The 26753-nt window shown below is 41.4% G+C and overlaps 1 protein-coding gene and 1 long non-coding RNA gene across 4 annotated transcripts in view; one reads left to right on the top strand and one right to left on the bottom strand.

Annotated features, from left to right (window-relative positions):
• The window catches only part of IMMP2L (inner mitochondrial membrane peptidase subunit 2), a 1307031-nt gene that overhangs the window by 461650 nt on the left and 818628 nt on the right, over positions 1-26753 (bottom strand). The window lies entirely within an intron of this gene.
• On the top strand, positions 8372-9188 carry LOC149464711 (uncharacterized). The gene is made up of 2 exons (XR_016312302.1): positions 8372-8803; positions 8910-9188. It is a non-coding gene; the product is annotated as an uncharacterized LOC149464711 (long non-coding RNA).

The following is a 26753-nucleotide window of genomic DNA, read 5'->3' as shown; positions in this document are numbered from 1 at the left end:
AATGGCATGTTGGGGAAAATGAAGAAATGCTCCATAAGACAGACAATACTCAAATACATTTTTCAATCTTCTGTTGACATTGTATCAGTCCAATTTTGGTGCCTTTGGTGTAATGTCAGCTTATAACAAAGAAAAATTGTAACTCCCTACTTATTTGATTATATCCTCTGATGATGATCATAGATTAAGTTATCATCATACTGAAAAATTAGTATATACTGAAATCAATTTCCTGTGTAAAGTATTGTCATGAACCCTTCCATGCATTTCCTAGAAACACTCAGCTGCTCTGCAGGTACATTTATAAATAATGTTTTATATACTATACATATAGGTAATTAAATTCATATAATAATAAAATCCAATTTAACATAATGTGTAAAGCCTTTCTATTGCTAAGTAACTAAACACCAGTGAGCAGTTGAAAATATAAAACTAACAAGGGTTATGCTTTCAGACAAGAATGAACAGTGCCTTTTGATTTTCTGTTTGCAGTAAATTAATTCAAATACTAGTTATATGTAACAGGACATATTTGACAGGGGTAATGATGCTAATTCAGTGTTTGTTCGTTTTACTGACTCTCCATTTGCCAGGCTGGGTGCAAGAGGTGACATCATAGTAATTCACAATATCCGCAATGCTGATCCAGGATACCAGGAAACCAAACTGCTCAATCAGCAAATAAAAGTGACAGTTACCTTGCAGTGAAGTCACATTTTAGGTAGATTGAGGGTGCATGTTTGTGTGTTATTTTACTTGCATTACTACTGAACTGAACTCTATGAAATGCATGTTTTTCTGGAAACCACATAGAAGTTTCAGCAAGTGGGGCCTTTTCCAAAGCACTGCACAAGCAAAGCAGCTAAAACACAAAGTTGTAATTGGGGACTAATTGATAATGATTTCTGCTAGTTATTTCTGCTAATGCACATCTGCGCTTCTTGGGTCAGTGCCATAAATGGAACATACCCTTCGTATTTCTGAAAGCACTCTAGTATTCTCAGATGTACAAAATATATTCTGAAATGTAATACTTTTTTCTTTTTACAAATCTGTGCAGTTTAATTTATGACCACCAAAGAGACAAGAAGTCAGCCTGTCAATCACTAGGTTATTACTATTGGAAAAAATATTTATTAAACTTGCAATATTACAGTTATGCAAACACTTTTTGAACTCTAGGATGAATATATACAGAACTTTGAGTTTATACGATACTCTTTATTGGCTAAATTAAGTAATATAGATGCAAGCTTTTTTATCATTTCTTTAAGTTCTATACAATTCTGAACATGGTTCTAAAATCCACATACAGAGTTACAAGGAAAAACAGTGAAATGTAAATATTTTTAAAAATACCATTTTTATCTCTTGACAGACTTGAGTGGTAAAGACTATTATACACACAATGAGAATATCAAATGAATGATTGTCCGTTTTTTGTTTTTTTGCATGCTAGTCTCGAAAACAAATAGGTTACTAGAGTTACGAAAATTCTCGTAAGACAGAATACAACTTCCGCAATGATGTAATGTATTGTATTCTTTCGTTTCAAAGCATGTATGGTCTTGCTCACTAAATATATTACTGTATGGATTAAACAAAAAGTATTCGTTCTGTTATTTTAAAAGAAAAATGTTCGTGCTTGTCCTTTCGGATAACTTTGCATGAACTGTCGTGATCGGCTCTGTGTACTAAAAATCATATTATCGTACAATTGCTCTGAAAGCGGTATTTTTTGGCCGATTTTCTCATCATGTGTACTAGGCAATAGGCTATAAAGGTAGAGGTCAGAGTTTAGAAGTGTCTAACAAAGTAATAAACAAAGAGATAACACAGAGAGAGAGGCACAACATTCACCTTAAATCCAGAGTCCTTTAGAAATGTCCACATACCATAGAAGCAATCACACTCAACCAATAATGAAATACAGATATTTATTGAGATATACATATGTATAGTTATCACAGGATAAGGGGTCTATTTTTTTTTTAAATTGCCTACGAATGTCTTAACATTCATGCAAGAACAATGATTAATACACATAATGTTTGTAATAGGTGTGTAATCATTTCTTTGTTGCCTTTCACTGGACTAATGTAACCTTCCCTAACCTTTGGTTCTGAAAGGAAAAAAACGGTTAGAAGAACATTTGATCATGAGTTAATGCTCAACCGTTAGGGAAATTAGCCTAATTCTATGGAACATTCAACCAGCAGGGCAAATACGAGTTTTGGATCTATAGTTCTGGATCTATACCCTGGGTGCACTTGTCCCATATGGACTAAACACAGAACTCAATTTTGGGGTTTTTTTGAATTGAATTTTTTGGAACCTTTAATATATCTTGAGTTATAACCTGTACTGGGGAACTATATATGGGAATGAAATATGGATCTATCTGGACAAAGTATGAATCTAACTATGTGATTCTTCCTATTCCCATTATATATTAAACTCCTATAATAACTAGATTAATATTAAAATTAGGAAGTTGAACCCTGTCTTGATGTCTCCCTATTTGAATGATAATTACTATAATAATAATTCTTCTCCATTATCCTCTTTAAAGATGATCTGATTTACAGTAATATGGTCTCTCCTTTTTATTGCCAGCAGTCAATTTAAATTTAATATTTGTGTTTTAATTCACTTTGGATATTTCAAATGTAGTGATACTCTTTCAACACAAGATGGCGAGGTGGAGACTCTTTAGTATGCAATTAGTGCACCATATAAGGCAAAGGACTGAAGTCCCCTCCCAGTTCTGACGAAGTCTGCGGTGATTGGCGGACGAAACGCGTCAACGTATTGACGTCACTACGCTCGGCGTCTTCATAGGGTGCGGCGCCCATGAGGTGGGAAGGAACGGCGGTGTCACAGCTCCTTGCTAGGAAGGCACGAGGCCCTCTGAAAAACTACCATAAGGCTACTATTACAGCGGTTCGCAAACGGCAATCCCCTAGGGGAATATATCTTCCACCGGTGGCAAGTTATTTAAGCTTACAGCTGTCTAGATTTATAGAGCATATATGGAGTTAAGAAGGCATCTCATATGGGCCTAATTTACCCTGTATACATGGGGAATGTTTTGAAATCCTCTTCAGAGGATAACATATATATACATATATACACGCTATCCTATTCAGGCATTGTATGCTGTGACATAGCCATATCCTAATGAAACCGCTTCAATTTTCTCAGATTGAGTAATTTTTGGAAACCCTTTATTGGGTATATAGACTCAGGTTCTCACGGCCTGCTACATACATATTATATGTGTTTGGAATCTACGTACTGTGACTACCTGGCTTCCCACCCCCATATGCACCTCTGAACAAGCATCAAGGACCTGATCTTATTTCAAGTCGACGGGAGTCTTCTTGATCTTCATTGATGGTAATATACCCATATTGTGTTCCTTGTTTTCAGGGTTTACTTGATGCCTGTGATCTATACATTTATATTTATTTTTATATATATCCCCAGAATCATTTGGTACTGTGGACTTTGTTTCACTTGGGGTGGCTACCCAGGAAGTCCCTATATTTGAGAAGCGGGTATGACAGTCTTACAACTGAGAAGGTAATTGAAGTGTCCACTTATTGCTGTAGAGGGAGGCTTGGTGAGGCCTGGATGCGATTTAGCTCCTATATTCTCATACATACATTGTATATTTTTTGTGTTCCAGCTTTCACATACCAGGAGGTTCCTGACGTATATTGGGAATATATCTGCTGTATACATGGCTCACTCTAATATAAGCTGGAAATTCATGGAAATCTAGGAGAATTACCTCACCATTACCCTATATTCCCATATATGGTGCTCTACTTGCTAAAATGACCCTATAATGAAGACGCCTAGTGCTTTTTAACATGATTTTATTTGTTTGACATGTTCACCGTGCTCATGTTTAACCTCCTTATGATCTATGTGATCAATTAAAGTATTGTCTGAATTTTTTGAATTCATATTACTCCGCGTGGATCATTTAGTAACCTTCTGTTTTCAGGTAGGGGTGCTCTTGTCACACTACCATATTGTTTAGTATGCATTTTCCGGGTTTATGGATCCACACTTATACAAGTGAGTCGGAGATATGATAATGACACCAGCTATTCGTGTCATTTTAGGTGGCTTGTTTCTGCTCCATTTTTGTGACATACTCTCTTAAAGGTTCTTATAACCTGTTCTGCCACCTTGGAGGTTTTGATTTTACTTAAACATATGCACGGTGTACATTGACTGCTGGATAATTAATATTCTTTGACTAAATCCATAAGATAGGTTGTATTCCCCTCCCTTTCGAGGGAAGGGAGAATATTAGGGGGGGAAATGGCCTATCAGATCAATGAGGAGATGGATGCTGAAATTAGATCTGCATTCACAAAGAATTTAGACCCTCAGGTAGAGGGAAATGAGGGAGACATCAAGACTAGGTTTAAACTACATAAGAAGCTTACTACCAAATATTTGAATAGAAAGTGGGATATTACATCCCTTGAATCGTATATAGAGAGAGGAATTGTTCCTAGGGGATTAAGGGAAAGAGTAATTCCAGCTGAACATCTTCACACCCCCAGATTTCTGGAAAGGTGGAAAGAGGCCTGTATAAAGCATGGCATAGAGATCATGCGACTAATTGTGGAAGAAGAGAAGGTTCAATTGAATGAACTCTCTAATGAAATTAATGAGAGTGCAAAATCACTTGATCCCCTGAAGAACGATCCTGAGTCTGATAAACATAATGACTTCCTTAGAAAAGAGATAGAAAAAATACAAAAAAATCTGAAATTTACAAAACAACAAAAATTTAGAAGAGATCTAGAGGACTGGGAGAAAGGCGAGATATTTGATCTAACAAATAGCAGAGGAAGGAGTCGATCAAAACGCAAAAAACATTTCTCTAGGAATAATAGACGATATTCGTCAATGAGCGAAGATGATGATGAAAGTAATAAGAGATCTGTCAGTTTTTTAGAGGAAAAAACGGCTGGCGAGAATCAGGGGATACTAAAACAGACAAACAAACAAATAAATGGGACAAAGGAAGAAAGAAGTATCATAGCTGTCCTAAAACCACCCAATCAAAATCGAACCAGAAGCCACAAGAGGTAAAGACTAACCTAGAGGAGGGAACCAATGATCTTAAGGTAATAAATCTTTCCAATTTTGCGTTGAAAAAAAGACATTATGATTTACTACGGAAAGGCTTGACCTTTTCTCCTACGGATAAAATGGACCTGTTTGAGGTCTATAAAGATCTAAATCTTTTCCTGAGAAAGATCCTTTTAAGAATTCCATATCTACCTAGAGAAGAACTAAATCCCTGTGACCTTAACTCAGAGATGGAACAACAGGCACTAAGTGATCTTATTAGTCTTCTTGAGGAGACTCCCATAAGTGGTGAGACCGGGGAGGTGGATGTCTCAAATAAGTGGAAAAGACACACTAGACTTAAAACTCCATCTAAAAGAATGCCTAATATTAGGGAAAATAAATGGCTAAATACTTTTCTAGATCTAGTACATAATGATCTTGGAAAGATAGACTGGACAATGAGGAACACCGATAATCTTACTAGGGGTGAAAGAACAGCCCTTAGGGAACTTAAGAATGCTAAAAACATTGTGATTAAAAAAAGTGACAAAGGGGGAAATGTAGTATTACTAGAGAGTGTGGAATATGAAAAGGAGGTACTTAGACAGCTGAAGAGCCCGGATACATATCGTAAACTACAGAACAATCCTTTCCCCAAACTTGTGGTTGCCCTAAATAAAAAAGTGGAACTTGCACGTGAAGCAAACTTACTAACTAAACAGGAATGTGACATGTTGACAGTTGATGCTTATAACATCCCCACCTTTTATGTAATTCCAAAAATACATAAAAATCCTACTCAACCACCGGGACGTCCTATAGTATCGGCTATCGGAGGTCCGTTGGAACCAATAGGTAAATTTGTAGATGATTTAATTAAGGATCTGGTCTTGGAACTCAGATCCTATGTGAGGGATACGGGAGATGTACTGAAAAAGATTCTAAATGTAAAAGTACCTAAGGATGCACTTCTGGTGGGCATTGATGTGGAATCATTATATACCTCTATTCCACACATCTGGGGACGGAGAGCTGTGGACCACTTTTTGGAGACATATTTCCCTGAAATGGAGGCTCAAAATGAATTTATATCGGACTTGTTGGAATTTATGCTGACCCATAACTGTTTTCAGTTTCTGGGTTCCTTCTATCAGCAAATATGTGGCACCTCCATGGGAGCACCCTGGGCCCCGGCATTTGCATGCTTACATCTAGGGCTGTGGGAAGAGGAGTTGGTATATCCCTCCACTCCCTATAAGCAACATGCAATAAAATGGTTGTGATACATTGATGATGTCCTGATGGTTTGGGATGGAGGTATAGATGACCTAAAAAAATTTATGGAATTCCTAAATGAGAATGATAGGAATATCAAACTCACTTACACAGCAGATAGAGAGGTAATAACATTTTTGGATCTATCAATCTCTATCTACGGAAATAAATTAGTCACTAAAACGTTTAGAAAGGAAACAGCGGCCAATACACTTTTACATGCTAATAGCTATCATCCAAGGAGTTTAAAACAGGGAATACCCATTGGTCAGTTTCAGAGAATAAAAAGGAACTGTACAGAAGAAGCTGAATATAGAAATGAATCTATTGAGCTCTACAAGAGGTTTAGAGAAAGAGGTTACTCACATAGAACCCTAAGAAGAGCAAAAAGAAGAGCCCTCGGTAGAACAAGAGAGGAGCTTATAAATAAATCAAAATCAAAGGCAGGGGCGAATTCGGTAAATCAACCGGTAAGATTCATAACTAAATTTGGACAACAATGGGGTGAAGTCAAGAAGGCCCTGGACTCTCATTGGTACTTACTAACTCAAAATCCACAGATAGCAAGAGTGGTAGGGGAGAGCCCCCAAATGGTAGCAAAAAGAGCTCGGAACTTAAATGATATACTAGTACATTCAGAGTTTCAGAGGGCACCACAAAGAAATTGGTTAACTAGGAGGACCGGCCTATGTGGTATGTTCCCATGTGGCCACTGCCAAATTTGTCCATTTGTACATAAGTCTAATCAGTTCTTTAACAATGATAAATCTAAGGCATTCCAGATACGAAGCTTTATTAATTGCTCCAGCAGCAGAATAATATACATGATAGAATGTCCATGCAAGAAGATGTATATAGGAAAAACGAAAAGGAACCTCAGGACTAGGATCGGTGAACATCTGAGAGATATCAGAAACGAAAATAGGAATGTAAGAAAGGGAGAGAAAGAGAACCCACTGGCACAACACTTTAAAGAAGTACATGGGGGTAAAACAGAAGGTTTGAAAGTGAAAGGGATTTTCCTGCTGAATATTTCAGCTCGTCGGGGGGACTTTGATAAAGTCCTCCTACAAAAAGAAAAGTTCTGGATCTATACCCTGGGTGCACTTGTCCCATATGGACTAAACACAGAACTCAATTTTGGGGTTTTTTTGAATTGAATTTTTTGGAACCTTTAATATATCTTGAGTTATAACCTGTACTGGGGAACTATATATGGGAATGAAATATGGATCTATCTGGACAAAGTATGAATCTAACTATGTGATTCTTCCTATTCCCATTATATATTAAACTCCTATAATAACTAGATTAATATTAAAATTAGGAAGTTGAACCCTGTCTTGATGTCTCCCTATTTGAATGATAATTACTATAATAATAATTCTTCTCCATTATCCTCTTTAAAGATGATCTGATTTACAGTAATATGGTCTCTCCTTTTTATTGCCAGCAGTCAATTTAAATTTAATATTTGTGTTTTAATTCACTTTGGATATTTCAAATGTAGTGATACTCTTTCAACACAAGATGGCGAGGTGGAGACTCTTTGGTATGCAATTAGTGCACCATATAAGGCAAAGGACTGAAGTCCCCTCCCAGTTCTGACGAAGTCTGCGGTGATTGGCGGACGAAACGCGTCAACGTATTGACGTCACTACGCTCAGCGTCTTCATAGGGTGCGGCGCCCATGAGGTGGGAAGGAACGGCGGTGTCACAGCTCCTTGCTAGGAAGGCACGAGGCCCTCTGAAAAACTACCATAAGGCTACTATTACAGCGGTTCGCAAACGGCAATCCCCTAGGGGAATATATCTTCCACCGGTGGCAAGTTATTTAAGCTTACAGCTGTCTAGATTTATAGAGCATATATGGAGTTAAGAAGGCATCTCATATGGGCCTAATTTACCCTGTATACATGGGGAATGTTTTGAAATCCTCTTCAGAGGATAACATATATATACATATATACACGCTATCCTATTCAGGCATTGTATGCTGTGACATAGCCATATCCTAATGAAACCGCTTCAATTTTCTCAGATTGAGTAATTTTTGGAAACCCTTTATTGGGTATATAGACTCAGGTTCTCACGGCCTGCTACATACATATTATATGTGTTTGGAATCTACGTACTGTGACTACCTGGCTTCCCACCCCCATATGCACCTCTGAACAAGCATCAAGGACCTGATCTTATTTCAAGTCGACGGGAGTCTTCTTGATCTTCATTGATGGTAATATACCCATATTGTGTTCCTTGTTTTCAGGGTTTACTTGATGCCTGTGATCTATACATTTATATTTATTTTTATATATATCCCCAGAATCATTTGGTACTGTGGACTTTGTTTCACTTGGGGTGGCTACCCAGGAAGTCCCTATATTTGAGAAGCGGGTATGACAGTCTTACAACTGAGAAGGTAATTGAAGTGTCCATTTATTGCTGTAGAGGGAGGCTTGGTGAGGCCTGGATGCGATTTAGCTCCTATATTCTCATACATACATTGTGTATTTTTTGTGTTCCAGCTTTCACATACCAGGAGGTTCCTGACGTATATTGGGAATATATCTGCTGTATACATGGCTCACTCTAATATAAGCTGGAAATTCATGGAAATCTAGGAGAATTACCTCACCATTACCCTATATTGCCATATATGGTGCTCTACTTGCTAAAATGACCCTATAATGAAGACGCCTAGTGCTTTTTAACATGATTTTATTTGTTTGACATGTTCACCGTGCTCATGTTTAACCTCCTTATGATCTATGTGATCAAATAAAGTATTGTCTGAATTTTTTGAATTCATATTACTCCGCGTGGATCATTTAGTAACCTTCTGTTTTCAGGTAGGGGTGCTCTTGTCACACTACCATATTGTTTACTAATGTAACCTTCCCTAACCTTTGGTTCTGAAAGGAAAAAAACGGTTAGAAGAACATTTGATCATGAGTTAATGCTCAACCTTTAGGGAAATTAGCCTAATTCTATGGAACATTCAACCAGCAGGGCAAATACGAGGTCTATTGAGAGTCTTGTACGAACAGCTACACAAATAGGTGCTTGGCTAAATGAACCTCTAGCTGTAGTGTAAAGGAAAATATTTAGCAATGGCATTATTACCACTGTTAAATGTGACAGCTTCCTCCTGGTTGTTTGGTAGCTAGGACCCACCGATGTTCTAACAACCAGTGACTCATTCCAGCCCAGCACATTCTCAGATAAGGATATTGTATAAATTTTGGGAGATCTCATGCTTTGTTTTCTTTTTTTATGGGGTCCTCTCTTAACATTCACATCATATTTAAAGGTCTGGTATGGGATTTGGGGGAGAACCCAGTACGTTTTTTAGTTTGTACATAGGTTTCCATTAAAATCCATACAGACCTAAAAGGCCTGGTATTATTTTTTGGGGAGGGGGAAAACTCACACAGTTTGTTTACATTCATCAGTCCATTGGGAATCCCAGTTCTCAGATGACAGACCCTCTGGCAAATCATCTTGTTCCCATGTTGATGAAGACAAGAGCCTCTTCCCCACAACTCTGGCCCAGTGGTTATGGGGGTCTGTGGGCAGGGGCTTTACAGAATATGGAAGCCCCCTTTAAACATGTCAATGGTAAATAAACACAAAAGACAAAATTAATTACATCATCCTTTTCTAGACCATGGAGAGGAAGTTGCAGGCTGAGAATTGTGGTGTATCTGAGCTATAGTTTATTTGTATGCCCAGTAGACCTGCACCCAACTATCCTAGACACATCTATATTTCCATATGACAAAGTTTCACAATCCATAAACCATTATAATATTTAGTATCAGAATGAAATTACAATTTGTTAGGTACTAAAAACAATAGAGATTTGATAAGATATATTTCTCCTTGGAGGTGTAATATGTCTTATATGCATTTTGGACCTTGTAAATTTGGCATACTTGGTGTCTGACTGATTTCTATCTTTTTAAACATTAGTGTAGCCACTTTTTAGAAAGGTAACACCACTACCATAGAGGTTATGGAATATGAATTCAAGTTAAGAGCTTGAGATACATGAATGTTCACCTCTAGGTTAATATAGGTAACTACCCCCAGTCTGAGAGATGTGTATCCTGAAACAATTCTCTAGACTGCTTATGACTTGACCATTTACACCAGGGTCTTATCAATGGTACTTGGAGGACCCTGCTAAGTAAGGTTTATGATGCTTCTGCATTTCTTTTGACATTGATTGCTGTCTGTGGAATGTGTCTTAAAGTGTTTCTAAAGACTCAAGATTTTTTACCTTCATGCATTTTATGCATGAAGGTAAAAAACCTTCTGTGTGCAGCAACCACCAACCCCCACACCCCCCTAACACTTTCCTGAGCCCCCTCTCGATCCAGGAATGTCCACAAGACCTTTGGCTCTCTGGAGACTCTCACTCCTGATTAGCTGAGGCAACAGCAGGAGCCATTGGCTCCAACTGCTGTCAATCACAACCAGTGAGCCAACCAGGAGAGGGAGGGGGTGGAGCAAGTTCACTGGTATGTGTGTGAATGGATATCCGGGCCTGCTTGAGTGCCCCCAGAGCAAGTACTCAGCAGGAGGGAAGGGCCAGAAGCACCAACAGGGGGTCCGTGAAGAGGAGGATCAAAGCTGCTCTCTGCAAAACCACTGTACAGAGCAGGTAAGTATAACATTTTATTTGTTTATTTATTTTTTTAAACAAGACTTTAATATCACTGTAAACTGACTCTGGTTTGTCAAATGAATGACCATCTCTGGTTACCTAGGACAGACATGAGATCTAAATATGACTGCTTTTGTTGCCGACTTGTGGATTCTGGGAGAAATGAGGAAGGCCCAGTAATACTTCCCCTATTCTCTCCACATAATTTAGAATTCATCAAATCTCACTAACATCACAGCCTCTACTACATAAATGGGCCGATATAAGAATATCTGTTTTTCTCTTTTGTTGTTGGTAATTGTGAATCTATTAAGATACTTTAATACTACTAGGATTGTTATTACCATGAGCATTTGTAATTTTTTCTATTCTACTTATTTTTAGGAATTCATAACAAACTGTATATGATACACCAATCTTTAATGTCTATCACATTTCTTGTTTGTATGCAGATGCTCTGCTGTGGCAAATTGTTCATAATGTATGCTCAACACAATATGCAGGCTGGGGAAACTCAATGAAATTGAAGATTTCATATTATACAGAAAATGTTATTAACACAAAAACCAGAATCTCAGACATTGTATGTAAAGTTGCAAAAATTCTGATTTGGTGTAGCTTGTCAAAATAATTTTTGCAGTTTCCATGGACCTATTATGACAAGTAAAATATGGTACATTTGTCTTTACTAGAGACATAAAGCAGAACAGGAATTATCTAAATGTATTATAAAAAAAACTGAAGAATAAACAAACGGGGAATTAGAAGTTAATTTAAACCTTTTCATTTAATTATACAAGAAATTGAAAAATATTCACAAAAATACCCATTATCCAGACCTGAGATACCTTTGACTGTCTTTTTAAATCCATCCATAAGCATTACCAGTTGATTAGCATGTAAACTATGTAAGCTAATTACTGACCTCAGTGTTAATTCACACCCACTCAGCAATAATTGTAATGACCTTCAATGAGCATCAACTTAAATCAGACTGGAGAATATTCAATCACTGAGTGGTCACTTTTTGCCGATAATAATATCGTACATTTAAAACTTTGATTTATCAAAGTTGCTCCAGGGAAACCTTTGGATATAAATTATGCTCCTTCTAAAGGTCTTAATGTAAGATTAGGAAAAGTAATTTAATTAAAGTGTTAAATGAAAGATTTCAGAGTAAAGCTTTCACTCACTAAATGAATAGAGTTCACAGTGACTATCAAAGTAATACTTAATAGGTGAGTATTTGTCAATTGATCATGCTATGAATTATGTATATTTTCTTCTTTATTAGAATGCATCCCACAAAATTTGTACTTATTCCAAATATACTAAGATAGAAGGAAAGGCAAAACGTTAACATATTTTAAGTGATGTTTTTCCATTGCTCCATATTTATTGCTTATATTTTCAACTGATGAGAGTTAACTGTTTGTTGACCATGATCTATGGATGCCAACGGATTGATGAACATTGTCAGCCATGCAGAGAGAGATGTTTGCTGGAATCTTTTGGTCACATAACCACAATGATAATGTATGAAATGAATACAGGGCAATAGGTAGGCAGCATATAAGATGTGATAGTGTTTTACCTTTAATTTTACTTTAAGAAACATATTTATAAAAGGCTGAAGCTGATATTTCACTTGTGTGGGAAATATCAATTCTGACACTTTCACCTACTAATAAACCTGCTCAATTTCTTCTCTCTTTCACTAAAGGTTGGGACATTTGTCCAGATCTTTCATATCTTCATTCTCCTGTCTGAAGGAAAAATGAAGGCTGTCATTGCTGAGCACCTTGTAAAATTCCTAGTTCCCTGGATGTCATTCTGATCTTCTGGCTTCAATCGTTTCAGCGGAATTGGCCTAGAACAAGGTATAAACTTGTTCAATGTCTCATAGCATTAATCAAAATGATCAGTATTGTAGCCATTTAACTAATACTATCAAAACGGAGTTCAGCAATGGCAGGCTTCATATTTCTGACAGTATAGGTATCTATAACATTGCAATGTCGAAAATATATTAATAAAATAGAGCAATTTGCAGTCAACATTATTGTATTATTATTGTATTGTATTATTGTAAATAGTTAATCAAGTACTAATGAAGATCATTTAGAATCAGCTTGTGTTAAAATATCTACAATATTATTATATATCATATGAGCTTGTATTACTAATGATACTGTGTGCAAATTACTATGTACAATTTTTATGACCTTTCATGTGCACATTTTAACCTAAGTAAGGCAAATGTTAATGGTAAATTGCTTCAGTTCAACCTATAGTTCTAGTTAATTCCAAAATAACAAGAAGAAAAAGATTAAATCAGAGCTTTGTGTGCACTCCTCAAGAAATGGTTGTTTTTAGAGTTGTGCCAAAATTTGATCCTGCACCTCTATGTTACACCATGGACTTAGAGATGTGGATGCCTAATCTTATGTTGATTTACACTGCTGTCTCTGACCATATACAGTAGGATCCACATGTAACAGTTTAGCCTACCCAAGCAATTACTGCTGTTTATAGGCTTCATGTGCTTGGCCTTATGAAAATAAGCAGCATTTTGTCTGCCAGAAAAAACTCCTTTAATGTTAAGCCGCTAAGGACCTTTAAGCCGCTAAGGACCGGCTGTGACCCGGCGACTCACATCTGCGGCGGTGATGGGTGGGACAGATAGGGTGGCGGTGCGCCTCGCGCGCGCCCCCTTGCTGTTTACAAAACACGTTTTAAAACGTGGTTTTGCCTGCGAGTGCCGCCCTGCCACCGTATATCTACAGTGGCTTGGCAGCAAGTGGTTAAAGTGCATGTGCCTAACCACAAATAACAAAAAAAAAATGAATAAGTAAATAAATAAAAATTCTAAAAATTATTCAAATGCATTAAGGATAAAAAAAAGAAAAAAAAATCACAAAATTAAAATGTGAGTCCCAAAAAGTTCATATGGATATAATATAGTGCTAGAAACAAAGTCTAAATTGAAAGAGAATCGTATATCCATGCATCAAGGAAACAGCCTAAGTGATCCCATAGATGAGCAGACTGTTCACCACTTGTTAACAAGCTACAAAAGATAACATCCCATAGGATGACATGCATCGGGCGGAGCTACAGCGGTGACATCTTTCTGCCCAGCGGGGCATTAATCGTGATTTTATGATATGCGGTGTTATCTTTTCATGTAAGTAGATGCCAAATTTTAATAAATATATATTGTAATACTACACCATGAGAGATGATCTTCCTCTTGCATGCACTATGCTGTCATGATTACTGACTGGCTTGAATTGTGGCAGATCAGTGCTGTTGGTGGTGTAATTGGTGTATATCAGTGGAGACAGTGAGAACACACTTACCATCCATCCATCGAGCTGGAGAATTGTTATCCATTCATCCACTCATCCCCTCAGTGAGCATCTGATATGTTAGGAAGTGATCATCCATTTTGAGATTTTTCCCTAAAACATGGCCAGGCCTCTTTTATTTTGTGGTCTGAGGGTCTGATAAGCAGATTTTGTACTTTGGTGTTCACAAGTGGTAAAGAGTCTGCTCATCTATGGGATCATTTGGTCTGTTTCCTTGGTGTATGGATATACCATTCTTTTTCCCTTTGGTCTTTGTTTCCAGCATTTTAGCATATTCATATGAATTTTTGGGACTTGTATTTAATTTAGTGATTTTTTTTTAATAGCATTATCTTTAATGAATTTGAGTCATTTTAATATATTTATTTTTTTACTTATTCATTTATTTCTATTTATTTGTGGTTAGGCACATGCATTTTAATTTGTTTATGGGAGCGCAATACAGTTATTTTAAAAATATAGGAGTTGCAGAGTTCATCTTGCGGATTTTAGGACTTGGCTTTGAAAAAAAAACCTTGTATCCGCTATTTACTAGGAGAGACTTTTTTTTCATTTACTCACATGGTAGTTGGTATTCAAAATGTTTCCACCTAAATGTCCTGTTCAAGTTTCCAAGCTTAATTCATTGATATTCAAAAGTACCACTTCAAGCAATTAAACTGTTAGTCTAGATAATGTCAACAAAACAATCAATTATAAATTAGGGATTAGAACAGTTTCACTCGGTGAAAGGGGTCATGTTCAAATTGTGCTTAAAATGCTCAATGATATGCTAGAAATCATAGGGAAAAAAAACGACTTCTAAGGTCTTGTGTAAGTGCCATTCATGATATGGTACCAACTGTGCTGTAAAAAAGGCTTGTACTTAAAATGCAGATCTGATAGGATCCAATTAAAAAAGTAATACCAATTAAAATGACACGGTTTCTAGTTATCCAATTCTCATATAATTGCAAACACTACTATAAAAATATTCTTAATTACAAATAATTAATAGGGAAAAACTGAGAGACCATAACATGTTGCTATTATTCAGAAGTAAATGTTAATGTCAACTCAATCTAACCTTCCAATTGACTAACTTTCAAAGTACATTAAGAAACTGCTTAAAATGCAGATAAAGTAAACTGAGTAGTTATGTGAACTTGACCTTATTGTTGTTAACAGCAAAACTATTTGCTGTTTAAACTATTTAACCTCTCTTGCTGATTTTTCTTTTTTTGTTTTTTTCCTAACGCAAAACTCTGGATAACTAGCAGACATATGGATATGCCGTTTGACCTGCCCCAAAATTTGTAACTCTGTTCACCCAGTCTTATAATTTACACATATGTGTGATACAGCACAAGATAGGAAAGTCACTTATTTCCTGGTTCAGCAATGGAGCTCCTGATTTACCCGCAATTAGACAATGAATCGGCATAATCCTTTCTGTTGATATGAGGAGCAGGGAGCTGACCCAGGCAGCTGGCGGAGGTGTGTTTACCACATGGCTTGCCAAAATTACAAATCCTTTACTAAATAAAGCAGGCAGCAAACATATGTAGTAGGCAGTGAACATATGTATTTTAAATGTCCAACTTGCCTGGAGTTCAGCTTTAATTACTTCATTTGTGCTGCTTTTGTACTAGAGATTTTCATTTGTATTTTGCTATCTGCCAATGCCTCCTTATAGGTCTTAATTGTGTACGGTTGGAACACTGGTCTGCATACTTGTTCCAGGTATGTGCCTTATAAAATATTAAAGCCAATCAGCCGTGGAGAAAACAGTAGACTATGATTCTATGAAAAGTGGAAAAAGCTTAGATAAAGTGGGTGTGATATAATTTTTTTTAAATTTTTATATGTTTTTTTCCCCATTTTTGAAGTGAACTATTTGGCTATACACAATGCAGGAAAGCTGCAGAGATCACAAGAATAGTGTCTGGCACTAGTCTACTGGTGGCCTCCTAGCACAGCTCCGCTAAGTATAGCTCTGGTCCAGTTATTGTCTCAGTTTATTATTAATAACTGGGGGTTGCTGTCATGTACAATGCTGAACTTCATGCCAGCATGGAAAGTGGTTTTTAGCAGGTTTTTGAATTCTATGATGTCACATACAGTAACCCCACAGTTACCATGCTAAATGGCATTCAGACACCTCTGACCAGAGTTTTTCTAGAAATTAGCAAATAAATTCTGTGGAATGGTAAATAATGTTTCTGTCAGGAAATGGACATACAGTGGATATAAAAAGTCTACACACCCCTTTTAAAATGTCAGGTTTCTGTGATGTAAAAAAATGAGACAAAGATAAATAATTTCAGGACTTTTTCCACCTTTAATGTGACCTGTAAACTGTGCAACTCAATTGAAAAAAAAACTGAAATCATTTAAAGGGGGGAAGTAAACAAAAAAACTAAAATAATGTGGTTGCATAAGTGTGCACACCCTCTTATGTAGCTGTGTTCAGAATTAAGCAATCACATTCAAAATCATGTTAAATAGGAGTCAGTACACACCTGCCATCATTTAAAGTGCCTCTAATTAATCCCAAATAAAGTTCAGCTATTCTAGTAGGTCTTTCCTGACATTTTCTTAGTCGCATCCTACAGCAAAAGCCATGGTCCACAAAGAGCTTTCAAAGTATCAGAGGGATTTCATTGTTAAAAGGTATCAGTCAGGAGACGGGTTCAAAAGAATTTCCAAGGCATTATATATACACCATGGAACTCAGTGAAGACAGTCATCATCAAGTGGAGAAAATATGGTGAAAATTGATGAAAAGATGAGAAGAAAACTGGTCTGGGAGGTTGCCAAGAGGCCTACAGCAACATTAAAGGAGCTACAGGAATATCTGGCAAGTACTGGCTGTGTGGTACATGTGACAACAATCTCCCGTATTCTTCATATGTCTGGGCTATGGGGTAGAGTGCCAAGACTGAAGACTTTTCTTACAAAGAAGAACATCCACGCCCAGCTAAATTTTGCAAAAACATATCTGACGTCTCCCAAAAGCATATGGGAAAATGAGTTATGGTTTGATGAAACCAAGGTTGACCTTTTTGGCCAGAATTCCAAAAGATATGTTTGGTGCAAAAACAACACTGCACATCAACAAAAGAACACCATACCCACAGTGGTGGTGGCAGAATCATGCTTTGGGGCTGTTTTTCTTCAGCTGGACCTACGGCATTAGTCAAGGTAGAGGGAATTATGAAGAGTTCGAAATACCAGGCACAAACCTTCAGGCTTCTGCTAGAAAGCTGAATATGAAGAGGAACTTCATCATTTAGCATGACAACGACCCAAAGCATCCAAATCAACAAAGGAATGGCTTCACCAGACGAAGATAAAAGTTTTGGAATGGCCCAACAAGAGCCCAGACCTGAATCCAATCAAAAATATGTGTGGTGATCTGAAGAGGGCTGTGCACAGGAGATGCCCTCACAATCCGATAGATTTGGAGTGTTTTTGCAAGGAAGAGTGCGCAAATATTGCCAAGTCAAGATGTTCCATGCCAATAGACGCTGTGACGGAGCATAGACAGGACAGAACACACAAAGCAGATGATAAACACACAAAGCTTTATTGAATTATGACAGTCACTCAATTTGGGTCTGATGGCAGCGTCCCAGTCCCCAGGGCAGGGAAAGAGCAGGGATGGGGCCCAAAACAACTGTAATCCGGCCTCAGGAAGGGCAAAGTTGGAGTCTCTGGTAAATTGTAATCCAGGCAGGGAAGAGTAAAGGGGGAAAGTTCACAGACAGTCCATACAGGGAGAAACAGGGGTACAGACACTCACAGGTGCGGCAGGGGTTTTCCTGGCTCACAGCAGATGACAGCAGGGGGCGACACTTCTCAGCACACAGCAGAGGGTCCACACAGTGGGTACTAGTCCTGATTCTCCACCACCCAGCAACACAAGCAATCCTGGCCCCGCAGTATTAGGCAGTGTAACAGTGGGTACGCCTCCTGAGCCCAGAGTATTAGCAGAGTGTTCAGCGGGTACTAATCCTGAGTCTCCTCGAGTATGATGCAGAGTGCTCAGCGGGTAATAATACAAATCTCCCCAAATATAATGCAGAGTGCTCAGCGGGTAATAATCTGAATCTCCCCAAATATAATGCAGAGTGCTCAGCGGGTAATAATCCAAATCTCCCCAAGTATAATGCAGAGTGCTCAGCGGGTAATACTCCTGTGATCCCTGGAGTATTAAGCAGAGTGGCTGTGGGGGTCTCGCCTCAGCGAAGACCTCCCAGCAACTCGCAGCGGAAAGGAACACCCGAGAGAGTCCTGTGTCGGCCTTCTTAAGACTTAGCAGGACGCTCCCGGTTGCCCTGGCAACATCCGGCCCAGCGTCACGTTGCCTGGGCAACAAGGCATGCCACCTTGACACGGGACGCGCTCTCGAGAGCGTAGCCTATTTCTCCAGCAGGTGCAGGAAGCCTCGTGCCCGCGCTGCATCCACCGGGGGGGCACGTGGTGACAGGCCGGCGCCACTGCTCCAGAACCTCCGCCAGGAGGTCATCCCTCTCCAAGCTGTATGGCCAGTAGAGGTGTGAATCTCGCCGTGGGGGATCATCTTCCTCACACCTGGCTGCGCAGGATGGGAGGAAGTGACCGCGGCAGGAGGGAGAATTGGCACTTCTCATCCTGTGTGGCCTGACTTCAAAGGGCCACTACAGGATGAGAAGGGGGGGTGTGAAGGGATACAGGCACTAGGAGGGGGGTGGGAGGATCCCGGAGCAGGCACGCCATGACAGACGCATAGCCAAAAAGACTGAGTGCTGTAATCAAATCAAAAAGTGCTTCAACAAAGTATTAGTTTAAGGGTGTGCACACTTATGCAACCATATTATTTTAGTTTTTTATTTTTACTTCCCTCCACCTAAAAGATTTCAGTTTGTTTTTCAATTGACTTGTACAAATTATAGGTCACATTAAAAAAATGAAAAAAGTTCTGAAATGATTTATCTTTGTCTCATTTTTTTACATCTCAGAAACCCAAATATTTAACGGGTGTGTAGACTTTTTATATCCACTGTAAACTGGAAAAAAAAATCAAATCAAGATTTAAAATCTGATCATGTTTGAATACTGGTGTCCTGTGAGACCATTGTACATTTTCTTTGTCAACTACATATTGTAAATGATCTTATTTTGCAGGGTTGTCCCTTACATCAGTTTGACACAAACTCACATTATTTTTGTATAAAAGGAAATGTAACTAATAGTATGGATTGGTCTAAGAATTAAAAATATTTTGTAGCTTTGCTGGCTGTGTCAAAAGATAGAATTTTGAAAGCTGTATAGCTTTCTGGGATCTAATTTTCAGCTAAATTGCATTGCAGGCATACATAGCCTCTCATGGCATATCCTGTTACATATGGTAGGATCCCGTTAAATATTTTGCTTTATACTCACGTGTATTAACCCCTTCATGACCAAGGTAAAAAACAAAACCTAAAGTCCAAACCTAGTTTTTGCAATTTTAACACGTTAGTAAAACTGTACATATCACAACTACATAGTGTATCCAGGTGGATTATACCTTGACCTTTTCCAGGGCAGATTGGGCTTTCATTTGTTAGTAAATGGTAATGGATATCTCCTGATTTTTTTCTTATATGAAAGGAAAACTGGCCCAAGATAGTAAAAAGTTTTTGTGTAACTGTCCCTTATATTTTTATGCCAGAACTGTGACCCATCACCAAAAAAATCCTGCAAAATAAATTCTCCAACTTCTGATGGTAGTGGCAATACCCCATATGTGTGTGATTTTTTTCTTTGTACCCATAGTAGGGCAAAGAAACAATAGTACATTATTACATATATTAGTACATATAGTATTTTAGATACAAAACGAGCTCTGCATGTGAAAAAGAAAAGCTGCTAGCATGAAAGGTAAAAACCTCTGAAACCTTCTAAAAAACATATACAATACACATGCAGCGCTAGAAACGTAATAAAAGCATAAAACATATGTGAAAAAGTCCAACTCTTTCCAGTGTAATATAAATGACTGTATGGTGGTTATATCATAACCTATAGCAGCAATCAAAGCACATCAAAATGAATAAAATAGGTAAATATACACACTAAGGCGTTATGCAAATAGACTTGTGGTAAACGTTCCAAATTGGCGTTTAAAGGTGCATAGAGTGAAGCAAAGTTCAATCAAAATCAAATCAGTAGAAATCCGTGATAGTGGTGTTAGGATAAATGGGTGTAGAGTGCACTAACCAAAGAGCACAAATCAATGCGCATTTGAGTACATTAGGACCAACTCCTGGTCATCCACAATGACACCAATTTAAGGTGTTTACCACAAGTCTATTTGCATAACGCCTTAGTGCGTATATTTACCTATTTTATTCATTCTGATGTGTTTTGATTGCTGCTATAGGTTATGATACAACCACCATACGGTCATTTATATTACACTGGAAAGAGTTGAACTTTTTCACATATGTTTTATGCTGTTATTACGTTTCTAGCACTGCATGTGTATTGTAATTAGAGATGAGCGAAGAAATGAAAAATTCGATTCGACTGATTCGGCGAATTCGTGGACAATATTCGATTCGAGTCGAATAAATTCGCTGTGAATTTAACTTAAAAAAGGGTGTTTCTAGGCTTCAGAGAGACTTAATATTAGTGCAGAACACTGTACCTTTAATTTAAATGCCCTTGGAGTCTGCTGGGGAAGAGAAATAATACTGTCTGTCAGTATGACATGCAGATGAGTGCCGTCGATCTTAGAATCACTGCACACTTCACTCCTTTGGCCAGTCACGGGGCCAAAACCAGTGTTTGGAGCCACAGTGTGGCGGTGGAGGCAGCAGCAATGGGAGGCCATACAGCAACCTATGACAAAATGGAAACCAGCAGGAGCGTGAGGAGACCTGAAAGTGGCACATGGCAGAGTGGGAGCAATGGGAGGCGGTACAGGGACCCAGGTCACACTGTGGGCCCAGCAGCAGCGTGACCAGGCGGTACGGGGGCCCATGGCCGATATGGGGCTTGGTGGCACCTATGGAAGGCCTGTAATCTGCCAGCAACCTATGACAAAATGGACAACCGCAGGAGTGTGAGGAGATTTCAAAGTGGCACATGGCAGAGTGGAAGCAATGGGAGGCCGTACAGGGACCCAGGTCACACTGTGGGCTCAGCAGCAGCGTGACCAGGAGGTACGGGGGCCCATGGTCGATATGGGGCCTGGCGGCACCTATGGAAGGCCGCTAATCTGCCAGCAACCTATGACAAAATGGACAACCGCAGGAGTGTGAGGAGATTTCAAAGAGGTACATGGCAGAGTGGAAGCAATGGGAGGCCGTACAGGGACCCAGGTCACACTGTGGGACCAGCATCAGCGTGAACAGGCGGTACGGGGGCCCATGGCCGATTTGACCTCATTCATCCCATAGTCCTGCCGACTCACGAATAGCGTGGCCTCCTCAAAGGGCCTGAGCAAGCGCAGGTGTCACACATGAGCTGACAATGGCTGACATCTAAGTTACACAGGGAGTACCTTTATCCGCTTTTAACATCAGGAAATCTGTGATGGCCTTTAGCTGTTCGTAAAGGCGGTCTAACATATGTAGGGTTGAATTACACCTTGTTGCAACGTCACAGCATGAGGAGTCGGTACGGGGGCCCATGGCAGATTACATGTCTGGCAGCAGCAATGGGAGGCCCGTAATCTGCCAGCACCCTATGTCAAAAAATTTAACACACCAGCAGTGTGAAGAGACCTGAAAGTGGCACATGGCAGCAGAGTGTGGCGATGGAGACAGCAGCAATGGGAGGCCGTACAGGGACCCATGAGAGACTCTAGACTTGGCAGCAGCATGAGGAGGCGGTATATAGGGGCCCATGGCAGATTAGGGGCCTGGCAGCAGCTATGTGAGGCCCGTAATCTGCCTGCACCCTATGTCAAAAAATTTAACACACCAGCAGTGTGAAGAGACCTGAAAGTGGCACATGGCAGCAGAGTGTGGCGATGGAGACAGCAGCAATGGGAGGCCGTACAGGGACCCATGAGAGACTCTAGACTTGGCAGCAGCATGAGGAGGCGGTTTATAGGGGCCCATGGCAGATTAGGGGCCTGGCAGCAGCTATGTGAGGCCCGTAATCTGCCTGCACCCTATGTCAAAAAATTTAACACACCAGCAGTGTGAAGAGACCTGAAAGTGGCACATGGCAGCAGAGTGTGGCGATGGAGACAGCAGCAATGGGAGGCCGTACAGGGACCCATGAGAGACTCTAGACTTGGCAGCAGCATGAGGAGGCGGTTTATAGGGGCCCATGGCAGATTAGGGGCCTGGCAGCAGCTATGTGAGGCCCGTAATCTGCCTGCACCCTATGTCAAAAAATTTAGCACACCAGCAGTGTGAAGAGACCTGAAAGTGGCACATGGCAGCAGAGTGTGGCGATGGAGACAGCAGCAATGGGAGGCCGTACAGGGACCCATGAGAGACTCTGGACCTAGCAGCAGCATGAGGAGGCGGTATATAGGGGCCTATGGCAGATTAGGGGCCTGGCAGCAGCTATAGGAGGCCCGTAATCTGCCAGCACCCTATGTCAAAAAATTAAACACACCAGCAGTGTGAGGAGACCTGAAAGTGGCACATGTTTGAGGCATGATTCATGGCGGATTTAGTCAGTTGTGTCAGGAACTGGTGGTTTGAAATCCAGACTAATCCACGCCTGATTCATTTTCACAAACGTGAGTCTCTCCACACTTTGGGTGGACAGTCGTGTCCTCCGCGGAGTTACAATACCTCCTGCCGCACTAAACACGCGCTCCGATGCCACGCTACTGGCCGGGCATGACAGCCTTTCAAGGGCAAATTCAGCTAGTTGGGGCCAAAGGTCAAGTTTCGTTGCCCAGTAGTCAAGGGGATTGTCTACCTCGGTTGGCAGGGTGCTGTCCAAGTAGGCCCAAGCCTGTTGTTTGAGCTCCTGCTCCAGGTCCACCTGATGCTGCTGCTGCTGCTGCGGCTGGTTAGTAGTTTCCTCACTGCGCTGGTGAAGAAAGCTACTCATCATCGACTGCAGACTGAGGCAGCCACTGCTGGTGGAGCTGCCACTGCTCCTACCACCCCACCCCTCCCCTGCTGCCATGCCAGCGGAACGCGAGCGCACAGGGCCCACAGTGTCTGAGGATGGACGTTGGCGCACAAAGGCAGAGACCAACTGACTACATAGGTGGTTTTTATAGTACGTAATTTTGGCCTCCCTCTCAGCAGGTGTGAAAAAGGCCACCATTTTGGACCGGTAGCGAGGGTCCAACAAGGTGGACAGCCAAAAGTCATCCCTCTGTCTGATGGTTATTATTCGGCTGTCGCTACGCAAGCAACCGAGCATGCTATGGGCCATTTGTGCCAAGGAATGCGAGGGACTCCCTGCCTCCATCTCCACAGCATACTGCCACGGTGCGTCTGGGTCCTCTGTCTCCTCCTCCTCCTCCTCTACCAGATGCTCCTGCTCCTCCACTCCTGTCCGCTGAGTGGAAAAACCACCCATTTCACTCAATAATTCCTGAGCACAAATGTCCTCCTCTACCTCCTCCTCTTCTTCCTGTCCTGCCCCCACAGGGGTCATGTGGCGTTGAGATCTGTGCGCCACGTCTACCGCACCCTGACCAGCCATTGTTAACAGCATTTGTTCCAGGACGTGCAACAGAGGAATGACGTCGTTCATCCCATAGTCCTGCCGACTCACGAATAGCGTGGCCTCCTCAAAGGGCCTGAGCAAGCGGCAGGTGTCACGCATGAGCTGCCAATGGCTGACATCTAAGTTACACAGGGGAGTACCTTTATCCGCTTGTAACATCAGGAAATCGGTGATGGCCTTTCGCTGCTCGTAAAGGCGGTCTAACATGTGTAGGGTTGAATTCCACCTTGTTGCAACGTCGCAGATCAGGCGATGCTGTGGAATTCCGTTCTGCCGCTGCAGCTCAATGAGGGTGTTCTTTGCGGTGTAGGAATGGCTGAAATGCATGCACAGTTTACGTGACATTTTAAGGATGTCTTGCAGTGGGATGGTGGATTTTAGGAACCGCTTGACAACCAGATTGAACACGTGAGCCATGCATGGCGCATGGCACAACCTTCCTTGACGCAGAGCAGACACCATGTTCTTTCCGTTGTCAGTCAACATGGTTCCGATTTTTAGTTTGCGCGGAGACAGCCATCTGTCGATTTCTCTGTTCATTACACTCAGCAGTTCCTCCCCTGTGTGACTACGTTCGCCAAGGCATACCAGGTGCAGCACAGCGTGACACCGTTGCGCCCTGCACATGTGATATGCCGGTCGGGTAATGGGACTTGGCACGGGGGTGGCGGCTGAGGACACGGCGGAAAAAGAGGTGGTAGAGGCGGACATGCTTGCTGGACCAAGGACGTGCAAACGTGGAGGCAAAAGCGTCGTGACCTGTCCAAGTTGCTGGTGCGGCTGTGCCGGCACCACGTTCACCCAGTGGGCCGTAAATGACATGTACTGTCCCTGACCGTAGTTACAGCTCCACACGTCGGCGCTGCCGTGCACTTTGGCAGCGACCGACATGCTCAAAGACTGGCCCACCATCTCTTCTACATGTGAATGCAGGGCTGGCACTGCCTTTTGGGCAAAGAAATGACGGCTTGGCACTCTCCACCGCGGCGCGGCACAAGCCATCATTTCTCGGAAAGGTGCTGAGTCCACCAGTTGGAAAGGGAGGGACTGCAGCACCAGCAACTTGGACAGGAGGACGTTCAGCTTTTGCACCGTCGGGTGCGTGCTCGCAAACTGTTGTCTCTTGGATACGGATTCCAAGAAAGACTGTTGACGGAATCCGAGAAGAGGAGTAGCAGGAGAAGGAGCATCTGAACGAGCGGAAGATGCCAACGAGCGACAACTCCCCTCAGCAGAGGTGTTGGAGCCTTGACTGGCTGATAGAGGGCGATTGACGACGTCGGGTGACGGAGCAAGTAACGGAGCGGGTGATGGAGCGGGGGCTGGGGCAGGCAGAACCGCCGTATGTTTATCACGGTTTTCCCAGGCCACCGAATGGTGACGCTGCATATGCTGACGCAACGCTGTAGTCCCAACATGGGCCCCCTGGCCACGCTTGCATTTCTGGCCACATAGTCGACATACGGCTACGTTTACTTCCTCGGGCGGCTTGAGGAAAAATTGCCACACCACCGAGTAGGAAACTTTGCCCCCGCTACTCTTCACTGGCTGACTGCTACTTCCTCCGTGCGCACCGGCACCACTACTGGCCGTGGTGGTAGGCTGCAGTGGAGCTGGTGCTCTACTCCGTGGACGTTTGGCTCCACTGACACTGATGCGACCCTGCTGCTGTCTCCTGGGCAACCCACCGACTGTTTTGCTCGCTGCCAAGCTGCCACCCTCTTCTCCTGATGATGCGGAAGAAATTGCCTGATGACGACGAGGCTGCCAAGTGCGATCAACCTCCTCATCATCAAGTAGGGTCTCCGCCTCACTACTAGCCCCCTCGGCTGCGTCTGGGTCAGGAGACAGACCTGTCTCTAGACCGGCTACCGAGCCACTCTCCTCGCCAGTACTTGTTCGCTTGGCTGCTGAAAAGGCCGATGTCTCCCCCCGTTCCTGACCGCCCTCTGTTAGCTCTTCCTCACTGTACAGTGGGGCTGAGCCCACAGCATGCGATACTTCGCTTGGTGAGGGAACAGCAAAGGACAGGGGCAGGTAGAGGACACGTGATTTCAGTGGGCTTGCTCCCGGGCCATGCCAACTAACGGTTGTGTCTGACGTACCCACCGACCGTTGGCTGTAGGTGTCAGAGGTGACCTGGGAAGAGGAAGACGACCGAGCCAACCAATCAATGACGGCAGGGTTGTCGGTGGAGACACGACCGCTGGATGACACCGGGAGCACTGGCCTCTGGCTGCGAATACTGCTGCCTCGACCCCTTCCTCTGCTGCCACGTCTGCTCGCTCCTAAAACATTGCCTCCTCTGCCACTCCTCTGCATGTTGTCTGACATACTATTTAATTCAACGATTAGGTGTCCCTGAGTAACAATTCTCTGGCACTCAGTAACAATTCTGTCTGTCCCTGAGTATGAATTCTGTGGCCCTGAGTAACAATTCTGTGTCTGTGCGAGTAACAATTCTGTGTCTGTGCGAGTAACAATTCTGTGTCTGTGCAAGTAACAATTTTGTGTCTGTGCGAGTAACAATTCTCTGGCACTCAGTAACAATTCTGTCTGTCCCTGAGTAACAATTCTCTGGCACTCAGTAACAATTCTGTCTGTCCCTGAGTAACAATTCTCTGGCACTCAGTAACAATTCTGTCTGTCCCTGAGTATGAATTCTGTGG

The sequence above is a fragment of the Staurois parvus genome, unplaced genomic scaffold, assembly GCF_062004578.1.
Source record: "Staurois parvus isolate SC_StPar_1 unplaced genomic scaffold, SC_StPar_1.0 ptg000147l, whole genome shotgun sequence".
Classification (NCBI taxonomy): domain Eukaryota; kingdom Metazoa; phylum Chordata; class Amphibia; order Anura; family Ranidae; genus Staurois; species Staurois parvus.
The sequence above is the reverse complement of the archived record's forward strand: the minus strand, read 5'-3'. Positions and strand labels throughout refer to the sequence as shown.